This window comes from Dromiciops gliroides, chromosome 2 (genome assembly GCF_019393635.1).
Source record: "Dromiciops gliroides isolate mDroGli1 chromosome 2, mDroGli1.pri, whole genome shotgun sequence".
Lineage (NCBI taxonomy): Eukaryota > Metazoa > Chordata > Mammalia > Microbiotheria > Microbiotheriidae > Dromiciops > Dromiciops gliroides.
This window is the reverse complement of record NC_057862.1, coordinates 618,005,330-618,012,430: the sequence shown is the minus strand read 5'-3', so window position 1 is coordinate 618,012,430 and position 7,101 is coordinate 618,005,330.

Here is a 7,101-nt window from a genome sequence, read left to right as displayed (position 1 = left end):
AAAGAGTCAACAGCTTGAAAAGACAAATTGGCCAAATGGAAAAGGAGGTATATAAACTCTCTGAAGGAAATCATTGCTTTAGAATTAAGATAGAGAAAATAGCAGCTAATAACATGAGAAATCAAGACATAATAAGGAAAATCAAAATGAATAAAAAATAGAGGGCAATACAAAATGTGTCCTTGGAAAAACAACTGACCTGGAAAATAGATCCAGGAGAGATAATTTGAAAATCTTTGAACTACCTGAAAACCATGATCAAAATAAGATCTTAGACATTATCTTCCAAGAAATTGTCAGGGACAATTGCCCTGAAATTCTAGAAACAAGAAGTAAAATAGAAATGGAAGAAATCCACTGATCACCTCCAGAAAGAGATCCCAAAAGGAACACTTCCAGGAATATTATAGCCAAATTCCAGAGATCCCAGGTCAAGGCAAAAATAAAGGAATTCAAATGCTGTGGAACTACAGTCAGGATAACACAAGATCTATCAGCTTCTACATTAAAGGACTAGAGGAAATGGAATATGATATTCCAAAGGGCAAAGGAACTGGGATTACAGGCAAAACTCACCTACCCATCAAAACTGAGTATAATCTTTCAGGGGGAAAATGTATCTTCAATGAAAAGGAGGACTTTCAGGGCATTCGTGATGAAAAGGCATGAAATGAATAGAAAATTTGACTTTCAAATACAAGACCCTAGAGAAGCATTCAAAGGTAAACAGGAAAAATAAATCATGAGGGATATTAAAAAGTTAAAACTGTTTACATTCCTACATGGGAAGATAATACTTCCAACTCATAAGAAGTTTCTCAGTATTATAGCAACTGAAAGGAATTTACTTAGACAGAGGGCAAAGGTGTGAATTGAATATGAAGGGATGTATAAAGAATTAATTGCTATTTGAAGTTTTTGTGCCTCGGTGCACTAGCCTGGGGCAACGCAAACCGCACAGTGCTCCACCCACTGGTTGTAGCCATTGCCATGATGCTGGCATCTCACGTCATCGCCACTGGCTGATGCCTACATAGGCCTGGCAAAATTATAATGATTGGAAGCTTAGTGAGGGCAGTCATGTGACTGTCAGAGTGGCCAGTCAATTGGCTGGGGGCTCTGTGGGCCTTCTGGGAATGGGGAGGAGAATTTGCCATTCTAGCTGGAAGCTGGAAGGCAACAGGAGAGCTGTGGTGTATTCTCAACTGATTCCTGGGCGGTGGTACTTTTTTCAGGTTGTATAATTTCCCTTTCCCCATTTTATTTCCTTTCCTTTGATCCTCCTGATCCTGTTTGTGTTGTGTTTTTTTAAGTTCGTTGTTAAAATAAATCCTGTTCTGTTTTGAGGGAGGCTTCCAGTCTCCTTCCTTGCCCCAATATTGTGGCAAGCCACTTAGCTAACACTCCCCAATTAAAAACTGGTCCCCACAGATGATATCTGTAAAGCATTTATTTTTTGTTTATACTTGTTCTTTTATGGAACGGGCAGGGTGGGGTGGCTTATGTCTGGGGTCAGATTTAGGCTCGGGGCCTCCTGGGTCCAGGGCTGGTGCTTTGTCCACTGTGTCACCTACCTGACCCATGATGACATCTTTAAAATAAAGGTAAGGGGTAAGAGGAATGCACTTGAAGAAAGGGAAAGGGAGAGGTGGAATGTGTTAAAGTGGCTCACAGAAACAAAACAAGAAAAGCTTATGGAGTGGAGGGGAAGATGGGGAAGGAGCAGGGGAGTGGATGACTCCTTCTCTCATCAGAATTGGCTCAAAGAGGGAATAACATACACGCTCAAGGGGGTATAGTAATATATTTTGCCCTGAGGGAAAGTGGGAGGTGAAGGGGATAAATGGGGAGAGGTGAAGGAAGGGAGGGCAGATTGGGGGAGAGGGCAATAAAAAAGCAAAACACTTTTGAGAGGGATAGGGTGAAAGAAGACAGAAAATGGAGTTAATACAGGGGAGGGAATAGGATGGCGGGTAATACAGTTAGCAATAGTAAATTATGAAAGAAATGATGAGCAGGATGATATCAGATCGACGTATGAAAAATGCAAACCATCAACAGAGAAAGAACTTATGGTATCTGAATACAGATTGAAGTATAATTTTGTTAGTTCCTCTTTCTAGTTATTTTGTCTGTTGTGTTTCACAACCTGACTAATATGAAAATGTTTGCATGACTACACATGTATGACTTATATTGAATTGCTTGATTTCTTAGGGAAGGGTGAGGAGGGAGGATGGAAGAAAATTTGAAACACAGTTTTAAAAATCAATGTTAAAATATTTGTTGTTTTTTTACATGTAACGGGGAAAATTCTAAGTAATTAAATTAGTTAATTTTTTTTTAAAAAAAAGGTCTACTGTATTGGGGTGGGAGTGGAGCTCAATCTAGTGGAGGCTGCACAGTTCATACCATTCCAGTGAAGACCAGGCCCAAACAAATAAGGAGAAGGCCTGGAGAAACACTGAATCAGCAGCTGCTAGCAACTGCTTCTGGAAATCAGCCCAAAGATTTTAAGGGGGTTGAACAACTGATCAGAAGGAGATTACAGGGGTCTCTTTGCTGGCACTAGGGACAGGACTCTGTGTTTTTGTCCATACTTAGATCCAGATGCAGTCCTATGTGGCAGCCCCAGGGCAGGGAGGAACACTTATACCAGAGCTTGTAACCTTAGTGGAGCAAGGACTTAGTGGAACGGGGAACCACCTCACAGTTCCAGGGGGGCAAAAAAAAGAAAAGGGTTTGTGGTCACTCACAGATCAAAACATAGACCCAGAAAGTAGTAAACCACGTCTCCTCAGATCATACCACCTTGGAATAAGAGAAAACTTACAAGGTCCCTAGAAGTATCTCTGAAAACAGCTGCACAAATCCCCAAATGCTTGGGACAGGGCACCCTCCACCCTGGAAGCAGAGCATTACTTTAACAAGGAGTTAAAATTCTATAAAAAGGCTAGGAAAAATAAGCAAACAAAAGAAAAAATTCTGACCATAGAAAGTTACCATGGTGACAAGGAAAATCAAAACACACCCTCAAAAGAAGATAACAAAATAAAGCCTCCTACATTCAAAGTCTCCAAGAAAAATATGAATTGCTCTCAGGTAATGGAAGGGTTCAAAAAGGATTTTGAAAATAAAGTAAAAGCAGTAGAGGAAAATTTGGGAAGAGAAATGAGAGTTATACAAGAAAATCATTAGAAAAAAAGTCAATAGTTAGTAAATGACACATACACACACACACACTGAAGAAAATAATACCTTGAAAAAGAAACTAGGCCAAATGGTAAAAGAGGTATAAAAGGCCTGTGAGGAGAAGAATGCCTTGAAAAAATAGAATTGGCAAAATGCAAAAGGAGGTACAAAAGCTCACTGAAGAAAATAATTCCTTAAAAATTAGAATTTAGCACATGGAAGCTAATGGCTTTATGAAAAACTCAAGAATCAAAACAAAAACAAATGAATGAAAAAAAAATAGAAGACAATGTGAAATGTCTCATTGAAGAAACAACTGACCTGGGAAATAGATCCAGGAGAGATCACTTAAAAAGTATTGGACTGGGACAGCTAGGTAGCATAGTGAATACAGCACTGGCCCTGGATTCAGGAGGACCTGAGTTCAAATCTGGGCTCAGACACTTGACACTTAGTAGCTGTGTCACCCTAGGCAAGTCACTTAACCCTCATTTCCCTGCAAAAAAAACAAGGATTGGACTACCTGAAATCCATTATTGAAAAAAGAAAGTCTAGACATCATCTTTCAAGAAATTATCAAGGAAAACTACCCTAATATTCCAGAACCAGAGGGTAAAATAGAAATTCTTAGAATCCACCAATCACCTCCTGAAAGAGATACAACACGACAACCCCCAAGAATATTGTAGCCAAATTCCAGAGCTCCCAAGTCAAGAGCAAGTACTGCAAGCATCCAGAAAGAAACAATTCTAATACCATGAAGCCACAGTCAGGACAAACACAAGATTTAGCAGCTTCTACATTAAGGATCAAGGGATTTGTAATATGATATTCCAGAGGGCAAAGGATTACAACCAAGAATCACCTACCCAGCAAAACTGACTATAATCCTTCAGGGAAAAAAAATGGGAATTCAACAAAAGAGAGGACTTTCAGGTATTCTTAATGAAAATACCAGAGCTGAATAGAAAATTTGACTTTCAAATACAAAACTCAAGATAAGCATAAAAAGGTAAACAGGGAAAAGGGAATCATACAGGATTTTAAAAGGTTAAACTGTTCATATTCTTACATGGGAAGATGATGCCTATAACTAATAAGAACTTTCTCATTATTAGGGCAATTGAAAAGACTATATATAGACAGAGGGCAGAGGTGTGAGTTGAATATGAAGGGAAGATATCTAAAAAAATAAAATTAAGGGGTGAGAGAGAATACACTGGGAGAAAGGGAAATGGAGAGGTGGAATAGGGTAAATTATTTCACATAAAAAGGACAAGAATAAAAGCTTTTATAGTAGAGAGGAAGATGGGGGAGGTAAAGGGGAATAACTGAACCTTATTCTCATCAGAATTGGCTCAGAGGCAATAACATACATACTCAATTGTGTATAGAAATCCATCTTAACCTCCAGGAAAGTAGGAAGGGAAGGGGATAAGAGAATTGGGGTGGTGATAGAGGGGAGGATGGATTGAGGGAGGGAGTAGTCATGACTAAATGCTTTTTGAAGAAGGACAGGATGAAAAGAGAAAGAGAATATAATAAACTGGTGGAGGGAATAGGATGAATGGAATACAATTAACACAGTAACTGAAACCCTGTTGAAGAAAGTTGCTCTGATAAAGGCTTAATTTCTCAAACATCTAGAGAACTGAGTTAAATTTATAAAAATAAGAGCCTTTCCCCAATTGGACAAATGATCAAAGATGAACACTTTTAAGATGAAGTGACTATAGTCATATGAAAAATGCTCTAACTCACTATGATCGGTGAGATTGCAAATCAAAAACAATTCTGGAGCACTACCTCATATCTATTAGATTGGTTAATAGGACAGAAGAGGAAAATGACATATGTTAGAGGGGATGTGGGGGTAATCAGATACCACTTTTGGTGGTAGTATAAACTGATCGAACCATTTCTTAGAGCAATTTGGAACTGTGCCCAAAGACATATTTCTTTGACTTAGGTCTGTATCCAAAAAGAGATAAAAAACTAAAAGGAAAAAGACCTATAGGAACAAAAATATTTATAGTACCTCTTTTCTGGTGGCGAAGAATTGGAAATTGAGGGATACCATTAATTGGGGAGTGGTTGAACAAATTGTGGTATGTGATTGTGATGGAATACTATTTTGCTGTAAGAAATGATAAGCAGGATATTCTCAGAAAAACCTAGAAAGGCTTACATGAGCTAAGACAAGTGAAATGCACTATGTACAAAGTAACAGCCAATATTTGAAAATGAATTAGCTGTGAATGATTTGGCTTATTCTCAGCAATACAATGATCCAAGACAACTCTGTAGGATTTATGATGAAGAACGCTATCCATCCCCAGAGAAAGAACTAGTAGTATCTGCATACAGTTTGAAGCACAACATGACTAATCGGGAAATGTTTTTGCATTACTACTACACGTGTATAACCTATATCAAATTTGTTTGCCTTCAAAAAGGTAGGCTAGAGGGAGGGAGAGATTTTGGAACTCAGAGATTTTAAAAGTATATTAAAAGTTGTTTTTATATGTAATCGGGGAAAATAAACTATTAAAGGAAAAACAGTACATTAACCTTTTAGTAGTATTGTTATTTTTATTATATTGTCATGACTCATCCATGAAACACTGAATAATCCTCCAGCCTTTAGTATTCCCTTTATTATTTTAATGACCACTGTGTAATTGCATCTATACACTATTTTTATCTCCAAATATTTTGCACAATTTTCAAATTTTTTATTTGGAATGTGATTCCCCTTTATATTTTTGATTTTTAGATTTTGTTGTTGTTTATAAAAAGGACTGTTGACAATGAGGGGAAGAGTTTATTTTGTTCCCTCACTTTGCTCAAACTACCAGTTGTCCCATTTGTATCTTGCTGATTCTTCAAGATTTTCTAAGTCCTGTCATCAATAAATATGGCCAGTTTTCCATCTAATATTTTAGTTTCTTTCTCTTGTGTCACTGCTATTGGTGGCCTTTCTAGAATTAAATCAAATAAACAAAGTATGCACATACTTTTATCTTCCTTATTGAGAAACTTCTAGTGTATCTTTCATTGGCATATGGTGCTTGATTTTGGTTTTAGATAGATATTTTTTATGCTATTAAAAGGCTCCTTTATGCCTATATTTTGTAGGGTTTTAGGATGAATAAAGGTTGTACTTTATCAAAGACATTTTTTGCATCTATTGACAAAACCATGTGTTTTAAAATATTTTTGTTTTAACATACTTATATTTATTGTTTTTCCTTATGTTAATCTATCCTTGCAACCCTATTATAACATCTTGGTCATAATGAATGATATTTTGGATGAATTATTGTAGTGTGAGAGGATTTTTATTTAAAATTTTTGAATAGTCAACACTGAATATCAATTGGACTATAATTCTCCTTCTGTTTTATTCTTTCCTTGATTTAGATATTAGAACTACACAGGGTATACAATTGGGATAGCCTGCATTTTATTATAAAAGGAATTTGGCAAAGTGTTTCTTTTTCAATATTTGAGAAGAATTTATGTATTGTTGCTGTCAAGTATCCTTTAAAAGTTCATTAGAATTCTCCTATTATTAGATCAGGATTTGGAAACTACTACCACCACCCTAACACCCCCAAAATGTTTTAGTAATTATTTTGTTGCTAGTTATATTTTCTTTTCTAAGATTGAAAAATTTACTATCTCTGTTTGGTCTTCTGGTTTGAGGAGTATTTATATTTTTGAAGATATTTCTCTTATTCTTTGATATTCTCATATAACTAATTGTTCATAGTAGATTAGTGCAGTAAATAGCTACGTATAGCAGGTTCTGAGATATATACCACACATGTATATATAACACATACATACATGTTTCTTCTGGTTTTGTGATTTTTATGCTGTTCCTTTGTTATTGATTTTTGTTGA